General features: G+C 43.1%; 1 protein-coding gene across 4 annotated transcripts in view; it reads left to right on the top strand.

Moving 5' to 3' along the window:
* The window catches only part of hivep2a (HIVEP zinc finger 2a), a 113,096-nt gene that overhangs the window by 4,483 nt on the left and 96,087 nt on the right, over positions 1-12,526 (top strand). The window contains exons 1-2 of one of the 4 annotated variants that reach the window (XM_056405078.1): positions 1,463-1,942; positions 11,495-11,552. The gene's annotated coding sequence lies outside the window, so the exon portion shown is untranslated. Of the gene's footprint in view, positions 1-1,462; positions 1,943-2,432; positions 2,460-11,494; positions 11,553-12,526 lie in introns of those variants that run through there. The other 3 variants (XM_056405081.1, XM_056405080.1, XM_056405082.1) reach the window with 3 other exon arrangements.

Genomic DNA, 12,526 nt, shown 5'->3' with positions numbered 1-12,526 from the left:
GTGTGTGTTGTAATCTCTCTGGTCTTTGTTTTGGTAGCTGGTCTAGTAGCATGTGCTTGTTAGTGCGTGCCCCCCACAGGTGAGGTGGCGCAGTGCAGCGTTCAAACATGATTTTGTTTTAACGTTTTAATGTTTTAACCTGCTCCATCAGTGTCATCATGCAGGCGAGTCCCAGCAGATCAGTCTAAGCCTGAATTTCTTTCCTAGTCTGACCGTGGAGCAGATACTAGTCTGGTTTACTGAGAGAAGAACCCAATGAGCTGCTAAAGGCTCCAGCTGGACTCAGAACTGTTTTTTCTTCTCTGGGTGTCAGTAACTTGATGCTACATAATGCTACATGTCTGTTTTCATTAGTGACGGCTACAGTAGACATGCTAATGTTAGCTAACCTGATTTTAGCGATGTAATGAATGTGTTCGACAAATGTTGCTATCGCTAGCTGGCTAACCGTCAGCATTACTGTGGACCATATCACGGCTATGCTAGTGTGGGCTAATGATTGTTTTGCTGGCTCTCGTGTTCACAGGGAAACTTTATTCAGTCCAGTTGTGACGGACGCTGGTGGTCTAATATGACATATAGATGCAGTGACGATCGTGCACTGTTAAACCACAATATCAGCTGGCGTTATAAAGGTCTTGAGGTGGACATGAAGCTGTTGTCACGAAGGTCCTGGTGTCAAAACGTCTCAGGGCCTTAAAAACTAAATTTTGTGCTGTTATATCTCTCAATAAACTGCAGGTAGAAGAGCTGCACCCACTGCAAAGGTCTGGAGGAAGATGGGTTAATAGAGGCTTAAAAGGCTCATTTTATCACCCTGGGGCCCCTCAGCAGATTCACCCCATCATGCTCTCTACCTTCAAAGACTCTGTCAGTCAAACACTGTTATAAATCCTTGAAAAGTCCAAATTAACTGCAAGAGTCTGAGCGGGGGCTAAAAGGTTAATCCTTGTGTAGACTTTAATATTGTAATCATGAGTTGGGTTCACGTTATACTGGATATATTATTGTTTAACCATGAAGAAGCTAAAGGTTGTTACTAATATTTGTAAGATTTGCATTTGTATTATTAATATTTATTTATATGAAAATATATGATACGATATGATGCCTGCTTTGTACTGCAGTAGGTCTACATTATACATTCACTTCCGGTCTTAAGGCACAGCTGAATATAGAGAAAGACAGGCAACAACCAGGCATTAAGACGTTCAGTCAGTCAGACAGTCAGACAGACAGGTCGCTCCAGAGGTGACCGGGGAATCCTGCTCTCTCTGTGCCTGCAGACAGAGCCTCCTCCTCGGCCACTGCTCCTCCTCCTCCCCTCCCCTCCCCTCCCCTCCCCTCCCTCTGCCCTGGTTGCGCGCTGGGGGATCCGACGACGTCACACAAGCACACGCGCACACACACATATGCAGACACACACATACACACGCCCTCTCTCTCTCTCTCTCTCTCTCTCTCTCTCTCTCTCGCTCTGCCACTCCGTCTCTCTCACTCTCTCTCTCTCTCCCGCTCCTCTATGCTGCTATTCTGGGAAGTGGCGCTTGGAATAACCCCCGTGTGCGTATGAGTGTGTGTGTGCGTGTGTATGTGTCTCCTGATTTCACCCTCACACACGCACACATACACACTCACAACACAGTGAGACGCACACATTGACTGTCTGTCTGACTGCAGTAGTGGAGCTCCGGCGGCACAAATCCGGTCGGAAAGGATTCCTTCCATTTTTACGCGTAACTTTTCCTCCGCCGCGCCGCGACGTTTCCACCGCTGCTCCTCGGCTCTTGTGGATTTCTAACAACCAGCCTCCCCGGCTTGTTTCTAACGGACAAACCAGCGAGGTGTCAAGCCCGCCCGGAATCGGATCTCCTGTCACCGGGTTTGCTTGTTGTCATTTTCGCACGGAGACGGAGACGCGCAGCCGGAGCGCAGACAGAAGGTAAGAGAGGCAGGGGAGGGAAAAACGAAACCTCCACCGGACATATTCTCACACATATCACAGTGACAGCGGGCTTTTCTGCGCCATGACGGACACTATGGGCTGTTTTCATGGCACTTGATCTTTTGTTTAGCTTATAAGGGCAAGGCTATGCAGGGGGAATACCCCGGGCACGCATTGCATTGCATGCAGATTACCCGGGTTGCGTAATATCCTGAGGAATTTGCAGTAGCCTGCACGGCCAGGGTGGCTGCAAGGCCGGGGGGGGGGGGGGGGTAGGCTGGAGGGAGGACGAGAGGGAGGGAGGGTGAAGCCGTGAAAGTGGAACCAGTGATGGTGTGATTGTTGCTGTCTGGAAGGTCGATTATCTGCATTTTCGTGCAGCAACAAACCAGCCCTGCCTGTCTGTAGCTACCCGCGTCTCGGCGGGGGGGGGGGGGGGTGATCCACAGAAGTTCACCTGCAAAATCCCCCCTAAAAATGATCTCCATGACAACCCGACAATCACTGTTGAAAAGTGAGTTGAAGTTGTGACCTTAGCGCACTCGCTGTGGTATTTCCTTGTTGCTGCTACAGTGAGGCATTCCTCAGATAGTGAGGCACAGGCTGGTTTCCACAGCAGCTTTGTGTTGTTGTCGTTGTTGTTGTTGTTGCTGCTGTTGTTGTTGTTGTTGTTGTACAGTTTGTCTCCAAAGGTGGAAACTGTTTTAAAGGCGAGTTCTTTTTCTAAAAGGCAGTGACTTTATCTCATATGCTCATCGTTTGTTTCCTCTTTTTCTCTGTGTGTGTGTGTGAGAGAGAGAGAGAGAGAGAGAGAGAGAGAGAGAGAGAGAGAGAGAGAGAGAGAGAGAGAGAGAGAGAGAGAGAGAGAGAGAGATGGTGGGTGGTGCGCTGGCTGGTTCCGGGAATGTTCCATGACGTGTTGCCGTCTAGAGAGGGGCCCCGGCCGGGGAGACTCCGACTCACGGCCGGCCCTTCTCTTTCTCTCTCTCTCTCTCCCTCTCTCTCTCTCTCTCTCTCTCTTTAACAAGCCTCTTGTGCTGGAAAAAAATATCCGAGTGTTCCTTCGCTGCATTTTCACAGAAGAGATTTCAAACCTAGTCCTATCAGCGAGTCATAATCCCGTGATCTCTGCAGGGGAGCTCTCCTTCCACCCTTTTTCACAGACAGGTCAGGGGTCAAAGGTCAGGGTCAAACGCTGCTGTGTGGCAACAGGAGGGAGCTACTCAAGGACACTCCATCAGGCTGGATGATTGGCAGCAGGTGGTGTGAGCTGCAGGTCTGAAGCAGCTGAAGGACACGGTGCTGCCCAGCTGCTGCCAACATGACTGTGTTTCTCTGATGTTTAATATGTGACAGGAAGCTGAAATAAAGCCGGTGGAAATCAAACATTAACTTCTGCACTAGAGCTTGCAGTAAGTAAGTGGATAAATAAATCTGATTTAAATATGAGCTTTATTTTTTACAAACTTTACTGTCAAGTCGATGTTGTTTCATCGTCTTTGTTGTCAGGGGCAGCAGCTAATTTTAAACGAAGGATTGACAGTGTAAAGGTGGTATTTATAGAAAGGATGAAAAGCTGCGCTGCAGCTTCAGAAAATGGAAGAAACAAATGAGCCGTGACTTAAAGAGAAAACTGAAACCCACCTCAGACGAGGATGAGGAACGCTTTGTTGCTGTTTACTGAAGCCGCTCAAAGAAGAAGCAGGAACTTGTCCTGACTCTGTGTCCGCGGTGGTGATGAGGTCACAGTCCTGTAGCCGTGGAGATCGTTTGGTGAGTGTGTGTGTGTGTGTGTGTGAGAAAGAGAGAGAGAGAGTACGCACAGGGAAAGGCCGACCTACGTACCATCTGTCTCACTGCCACCTCAGATGGCCATCGTGGTGTAGTGCGTAGGAGCGAGTGTCCGTGCACACACACACACACACACACACACACACACACACACACACACACACACACACACACACACACTGTTACCACAGAGAACGTGCACGAAGTGTGAGTTGATTTTCTGCACTAAACATTCAATGAATGTATTACCCAGGCCTTGTGGGGGCTCTGTATGAGTGTGAGTGTGAAGTGCACTTACCGATATTCAACACACTACAGTTGTGTAGTGTAGAAATCACTGCTGCAGCAGATCTGACGCTGCGACGTGTGTCGACCTGTGTGAAATGAAAATAAACATCTGTGGGTGAAAATGGAGGGAGGGCAAAAGAGCAAAAAGAAGAGTGAAAGAACATCAACAAGCTGCTGCATTAGCAGCTGTGTCACACTGGCCTGTTGCAGCTAGCATTTAGCCGCCTAGCTTAGCTACCACTGCTGCATTAAACGAAGTCAGTGTTTTCTGGGTAATTGTATTTGTTGTTCATTGTCTTTGTTTGACTATTTGTAGCTTGTTGTTGCTGTTGTTTTTTTAGTTTTTTTAGACTGAGCATCTGTGTGTTTTTATTCCTCCGCCCGGCGACAGTCAGAGTGGCAGCCATATTGTTTTCAGGCTGTCCGTCCGTCCGTCTCATTCTCGTCGACACGATATCTCAGTAACACCTTCAAGGAACTTCTTTAATTTTGGCACAAACATTCATTAGGACTCGAGGATGAACTGATTTTGGGGGGGAAAGGTCAAAGGTCAAGGGCGTGGTGACTCCTGCAGGAACAGTGTCGTCCAGTTTAAGTGGCACGAATCAGAAACAGCTCAAACGTTACATCAGCTTTAGTGTTTGTGATCTCATTGATTAGCGATCGTGGTGATTACGGAGAGTCGGGTCACATGGTGGTGATATGAGCACCTGTTCACCTGTCTGCCACTTTCTTTTTGATCACTGTGGTTATTTTGATCTTAATTTCGTGTTTGTTATAATAATTTTCCTTTTTGTTGTTTGTTCTTTAATGTATTTTGGACCTGAATCGGGGATGATGGTTACCCTAACCATCCCCCGGACCCCCTAATTTAGGCACACTGCATTTCAGTGTCATGAGCTCAGGCGGACGTTGGTGCCGTCCTGTTAAAAGTACGGAAGCCTGTTTGGATTTTATTTTCTCTACGGATTCGTTTCTCGTGTTGAATTCATCCCATTTCTTCTTTTCATTTCTTTCTCATGTGTGTGTATCTGATGTTGTAGCCGTCAGCCTCTCTTCCTGTCTGCCTCTGTGTGTGTGTGTGTGTGTGTGTGTGTGTGTGTGTGTGTGTGTTAGCTGGCTGCAGATGTGATATGGTTGCATTTGCTGCCAATTAACGCACACGCATCATAGCTGGAGAATTTGAAATGACTTCAGATGTATGGCATGGTGTGATGAAGTAACACACACACACACACACACACACACACACACACACACAATCAGTCATCATTTGCTCATTACAGCGTCTCAGATTTGAACACCTGCTTGTTTTTTCCATCTCACTTCAGATTAATTGGAATCCGTAGGGTTTTTTTTTTTTTTTTTTTTTTTTGATGCTTTGTCAAATAATTCATCATTAACTTGGTTTAAAGACGGAGTTTTGGTCCAAGTGAAATCCAGTTCATCAGGTTTGAAGAGTTTGACCTTTAACCTTCTTCAATACTAGATTCAATAGAGGACACATTGATTAATTTCTCTGCCTCATACAGTTTGTTATTGTGACGCCTCAGGGTGGATCAGTGATGGACCTCAAACACAGTTTTGTTTGTGTGTGTGTGTGTGTGTGTGCGTGCGTGCGTGCATGTGTGCGCGCGCGTGTGTTTGTGTTTGTGTGTGTGCGCATGTGATCACCTGAGAGCTGTAGAGGAACCTGAGAGTGCTCTGGTGAGCGAGGTCCTGACAGCGACGGCTAAATTATTAAGACACACACACACACAGACACACACACACACAGACACACACACTAAAAACACTAAATAAACTTGGTGGTCGAGGAGTGAGAGCGACCTACAGTACAAGAAGAAGAGATAAAAGAGGAAGGAAGAGGAGATGAGGGAAGAAGAGGAGAAAGAAGGACAAAATGTTGGGAGAGGAGAAGAGAGGAAACAGGAGGAGAGGAGAGAGGACAGGAGAAAAGCAATCAAGTAAAGAAACAAAAAAGAAAAGAGGTGAAGAATGTAAATAAGAGGAGAGGAGACAAGGTGAGGAGGGAAGAGGAAAGGAAACAAGTGCAGAGAAGAGGAGATGGGAGGAAGAGGAGGAAAAAGAAGGAGACGAGGAGGAACAGACAGCAGGAAGAGGGGAGGAGAAAGGATGAGAGGTTTCCAAGCTGTAGCAACAGAGGAGTGTGTCTGTTCTGTCAGCTGCTGACACACTTTTCATCTGTGTGTGTGTGTGTGTGTGTGTGTGTGTGTGTGTGTGTGTTGTCCTCAGCTGTATAAAGGGAAACTCTCCCTCTCTCTGCAGTCAGCTGAGGACAATTTTCATCCCAAGAGCCAATCAGCAATCACCTTGCTGCTGATTGACAGGTCTGTTGCTCCACACCAGCCAATCACAGCGCAGCTTTTTAACAGGAATGGACACATGATCGTTCTCCTTCGTTTTGTGCTTGCTAGAAAGAGAGTGTGTGTGTGTTTATGTGTGTGTGTGTGTGTGTGACAGAGATATTGTAACTGGATCTCTCTTTACTCAAAGGGAGGCTGTCAGATGTGTGTATGTGTGTGTGTGTGTGTGTGTGTGTGTGTGTGTGTGTGTGTGTGTGTGTGGCTTTTTAAATGGACAACAGGATGATGATTGAGAGAGAGAGAGAGGGAGAGAGAGAGGGAGAGAGAGACCTTTATCCAAACTGGCCTACTTTCTCCTCAGCTCATAATTAGCTTCACTTCATACATTTATGCATCAGACAGTGAAGCTAAATCAGTGTTTTGTAATCAGAAAATCCCAAACTGCCATTATCTGCCTCCCCCCTCCCTGAACACTGCCACTACACTGGATGGATTAAACATCACGTGCAGCGTGAACGTACTGTACGCAGAGGAACACTCCACATATAGAGCTTTTCACAGGGGTGGGGATGGTCTGTACTGAGCCACTATCTCATTTGAATAACCCCGTTAAAGGTGGCTTTTCCCTTGACGACATATTGAAGGTGTAAGAGCAGTAACTAACTGACCGTTTCTTCTTGTACAATTCACACCTGCAGTATGTGAAACTTAGCGTTTAAACCCTGTCTCCTGTAGGAAATATGTTTCCATACAACGAGGCTCGTCCCTTCTTTCCTCACATAAAAGGTGGCAAGATTTCATTTTCTACCAACGACATGATGGTGCGTTATTAGTTTACGTATTTGGCAAGTTGCAAATGTGTTGACACTGAACACATCAGTAAAATATTCACATACAGTTTGTTTTGCTCCAATATATCTGGTTCTGGTTCTGCAGAACGAAATCCACTTGTGACTCCAGTTTATCAAATTGTTTGTGGTTCTGTTCAGACTCTCACAGCTCTTTGGTTCAGGTTTGGAAAAGATCCTGGTCTGGATTTAAAACAGAAAAAGTTCACACTGACTTCAGACACAACCTGTTTCTTAACATTAAAGAAAAAAAGCACGATTTTCCCAAATCAAACCGAAGAGGTTTTGTTGCCACGGACAGGACTGGGTTTCTGGTGACCGGTTATCCACCACAACCAGCCTCAGATAGCAAAATAAATCCGGCCCATACTTTTCCTCTGGCCCAGTTCACACTTGGTTCCTCGGCCCAAATCTGGCCCGTTCACAGCATGATTGTAAGATGCTACTTCCACATCTGGACCACTTCTGACTTGAGCCAGATGTGTATGTGGGCCAGACTCGGCCCAGGCATACGTAGGGCCAGAAGTTTCATTTTGTTATCTGGGTCTAATATCAGTCGCGCTTCATTCATTCAGAAAATCTGTTTCTTTTGAAAATAATCCAGCTCACGATTAAGTTTCCTACAAAAGGTATTTGTTGTTGTGGTTTAGTTGTTGAAACAGGGTTGAGTTGTTGACCTACAGGTACTAAACATCTCTTTACTTTGTTGTGTAAATCAGTTTTAGGTGAACAACAAACACAAAGAGCTTACATTACGTTTCCCTGTCACTGCTCAAGAATATAACCCTCCCTGACGTTCAGTGGAAAGCTGCTGATGTGAAGCAGTAGGAACTCTCTGGTTTGCATTAGCAATGGATTAACACAGCAGCAGCTTGTAGCCAGCTAGTTAGGGTTGGTTTCTACTAGCTGACTCTATTTTGGATGATTGGGTGAAACAGTCTTTAAGTTAAATGCTTGAAATTGTTGTTGTTGTATTTAATTTTACAGGTTCAGGACATGTCATCCTAGCTTAGCGCAAACGCTGGTAGCAGAGGGAATTAGCTAGCCTCTGGCGTCGTATCAAGTTAGCTAGCAAGTTAGCCAACAGCACATCAAAGGCTAACTTGGGATGTTTGACTAAATAAAATGTCCAAAATATTCATGTACATAAGAAACTGTGCCCTGCTGTTTGCGCTAACATTAGCTTCTTACTAAGCTAACAGCTCAGAAAAACCCAAGTGTCTTTGATTTCTGTTTGTATAAGTGTGAAATACAAGAGATATAACTTATAAACAGACCTCTGACAGAGCTGGGCTCGTAGTTTCCCCTTGATTTCCATATTTGTACAATGCTAAACATCTAGCGGCTAAAGCAACAAGCACAGAGATGATTTGACCCCTGGTGAGAAAACAAGTTTATTTAACTAAATTATCCCAGTTTATCCTTTAAGCAAACAAATCTCTCAACAAATGATCAAAGATCAACATACAAAACATTCAGTTAGACATTTCACCAAAGAATAAATCTTTACTTCCTGGACTGTTAGTCTTCATGGTTTTAGCTCTTAAATATAAAGTTAAATAAATTGATTTTGATGATGCTTATATTTATTAAAACCAAATTAAATTAAAATCAAATTAAGATTAATTAAACTCTAATCATGTACAACTCAAACCATGTCATTGTTCATATTCATTGATAGATAACTGATCAAATATAGATGTTATTTCCAGCAGCTCTGTTTTAGTATGGTTAAAATAAATGTTTCACTCATCTAAATCACCAGTAACCATCAGTGTGTGATATCAGTCACTCTGCCGCTACTTTGCACGACCGCTCAACAGTCATACGGCAAGAAATTGACACGGTCGCCCCCACAGATGTGAAACTAGAACCAGAGCACGTTAAAAGACAAAACCAGGGGGTAGAGTTTTGACTAAAGTGTGAAACTCTCACTTTCATGCTTCACCACCGTCTCTCTATATGCGTATGTAAAACCCTGCTATTCTCTGGGGGATGTCCAAAGGCATTTTGGGAAATGTAGGAAATCTAGATGACGTACACGAGGCAGGTTTAGGTAAAGCAGGGAAATCAAGAAATAGTAAATTACAAACTTCGTTATTAAATGCTTCCTGGAATGAGCAGACTGATGACGACTGTTGGTGTAGGGTAAGTTTATCTGAGGGGGATTTATTACAGTAATTGACCTCTCAAAATACGTCTGTGGTGCTTTCTTAATGACACTGTGTCAATATTTAATGTCACTCTATATATGTATATAAGTAAATCTATGAAATGTAATTTTCTTAATTAAAAACATAAAAGATAAAGACAACGTGGTGTAAACTGTATTATAAAATTACAATTTTCAGTGCAAAAAATATGTAATTTATCTTTTTTTTGTTTTGTATTATTTGAGGAACTACGATAAGTAAATTCAGATTGTTCGTATTTTTCATTGCAAATCAATACAAAATGAAAAAAAAAAAAAAGTTTAAGAAAATCTGTAGGAAAATGTCTTATAATTGTATTATACAAATTTTAATATTATTAATAATGATAAATTTTATTTTCAAATAATATGTTTGATAATATTCGTAAATTATTATAAATAAAACAAAATAATTTTTAATAATAGATACATAATTGTATTATAAAAAATACCATTTGCGCTACAAAAATTATGTAATTTAGCTTTTTTTGTTAATAATTTGAGGATCTATAATAAGTAAATTCAATGTGTTTGTATTAAAATCAATATAAAACGATAAACCTTAACATACATCACTATGATAATCTGACCTGTGTGCCGCTCCCAGGCTTCTCTGCCCAGTGACTGTTAGTGGTGGCACAATGAAAACACAGACAGTTACTGCGTCAGGTGTAGGTTGAGTTATTTGCATATCCATACAAAAGATAAAACACTTCAAAAAATATCAGGGGTTGAAAAGAAATCCAATCTGAGCGAGTGAGACAGAACAGAAACCCCAACGGGCTTTAAAAAAAAAACAACACCCAAAAGAAAAAAGTGACAAAAGGAAAGTGAAAATCAAGATGACAAACGGATGACACCCGTGATCCGACACTGAAACAGCCTGTCATCTGTTTTTATTTGTTTATTGTTGAATTCATCGAAGGGTTTTGAAATGTCAGTGTCAAACACTAAGAAAACAACAGAGACTTTGGGGAGCGGAGAAGTTTTTTAGAAATTTATGATTACAAACCGCAGGATCAGCATGTCACCGCTGTTGTCGGGGAGATTTGACAAAAACAACACGGATATTTTCTTATTTTCCCGACATAGATTTAAACACAACGTTGACATTTATACGCTGAGAGACTCGTGACCTTTTGACCTTTTAAAAAACATTTTTAAAATGCTAACAATCCGTGCTTTCATTTCTTACATTACATGGCCAAAAGTATGTGGACGATCCTTTTCCACCAGGTGTTGGAGCCTCTCTGCAGGATTCACTCGTATTCACACGTGGCATTAGAGCATTAGTGAGGCCCAGCACTGGTGTTGGGTGATTAGCTCTGGCTCACAGTCAGAGTCCCAGTTTATCCCAAAGGTTCTGAATGGGGTGGAGGTCAGGACTCTCCACACCATGGAGCTGGCTTTGTGCTCAGGGACTCTGTCCTGCTGAAACAGGGACGGCTCAAACACAAAGCTTGGAGCAACTGTCTGAATTATCCTTGTGTGCTGCTGGATGGAAATACACTTATTAGCTTTGGAGAATAGGCTGTGCTACTACAATTTGCCACCAGTCCTTTGTGTGGAGCATTTGCCAAGAAACCAGTGGAGATCAAATGTCATTTTCACACTTTAGTTTTGTACGAATTAAATCAGAATGACAATAAACACATATAGACAAAGATAAAACAAGCAAGTAACTGCGCGTCAGATATCTTAACAGTTTAACACTAAGATAAAATATAATATTATTCAGCTAGCTTTATGGATGCTGGCTTGTTAGCTTCAGACAGAGCAAGGCTAGCTGTCCCCCCTGTTTCCAGGCTTCGAGTGAAGCTAAGCTAACTTTAACTGACAGATATGAGAGGGTCTTACCTAACTGAACAGCAGAAAACAAATACGCATGTTTTCCCTGAATGTTGACTGATGCTTTAAGGTTTCTCTGAATTGGAACTGGAGGCAAAACAGCCTCAATCCAAATGTACACACATGCATCAGGACCAGGGTGTCCACACATAGCTTTGGGCCATGCAGTGGGACATCACCCCCCCCCCCCTTTTATGGATTTACATAAAAGTACAAACAGGTCTTTATAATGTTGTCTGTCTCTTTGTCCCTCCAGGGACTGTGACCAGTTGTGGACTTGCTAAACTGGACCAGGGAACAAACAGTTACACCAGGTAGGACCTGCCAAACTGATGACTCTCTGTGTGTGTGTGTGTGTGTGTGTGTGTGTTGTGTGTGTGTGTGTGTGTGATGGATATAGCTTGCACTCAAACACAACGAGCTAAACACAGGTAGAGTTACCATTCGACAGGAAATTAAGATATTTTAAAGCTCCATGTTTCTTCTTCTGTGTTTTATTTGAAGTGTTGATCCATCAGAAGATATAAAAACCATCTCAGTGTAGTTTCACATCTCCTCTCTCAGGCTTCTCTCTGCAGCTCTAGTAACAACAGGTCTGTGAGCCAATCAGAAGAGAGGAGGCTCTGAGCCTCTCTCTTCTGATTGGCTGACTGTTTTCTGACTGATCCAATAAAAATAAAGCAGATTTCAGGTAAAAACACTCAGAGAAACCAAATCCTGCAAGGTTTGGATGGTGGGTCCAGGTGGGCGGGGCTTGGTGACTGCTTTGTTGTGACATCACAAAGTTCCAGAAGTCCTGACGGCTGGTTTTAAGGCTCAGTTTCTGAATACAGGCTGTGTGCATTTCTCTGTGGACTGAGGCTTTGATACTTTCACAGTATTAATATAGAAGCTAGAGCTGATCTATAATCACACTACACATGGACACAGACCTTTACACTGGACGAGCTTTAAACATTACAGCAGGTGAAACGGTGAGCTGAGGTCAAACATGAGGATAGATATAATAGTTAGCAGGTGGACAGTGACACAAAATATTAGTTAACATGTTTGACATGAAGATGACATGATTCTGGTGGAAAGAGCTGACAAAATGTTTTAAAACAGATAAAAAAATATGAATGTAAGTAAAATTACCTCAAGTAAATTCCCTAAATTCCCTGAACCTTGTTTAAACTACGATTTCAATATGGAGAAATTTCACCATAAGATCATTTTAATCACCCGACAGGAAGTGAGAGCGTCTGAAAAACAAGGAGAAAATGGTGGGAAGAGACTTTCTTTGTAA

The sequence above is a fragment of the Seriola aureovittata genome, chromosome 19, assembly GCF_021018895.1.
Source record: "Seriola aureovittata isolate HTS-2021-v1 ecotype China chromosome 19, ASM2101889v1, whole genome shotgun sequence".
Classification (NCBI taxonomy): domain Eukaryota; kingdom Metazoa; phylum Chordata; class Actinopteri; order Carangiformes; family Carangidae; genus Seriola; species Seriola aureovittata.
This window is presented reverse-complemented; position numbering and strand designations above follow the sequence as displayed.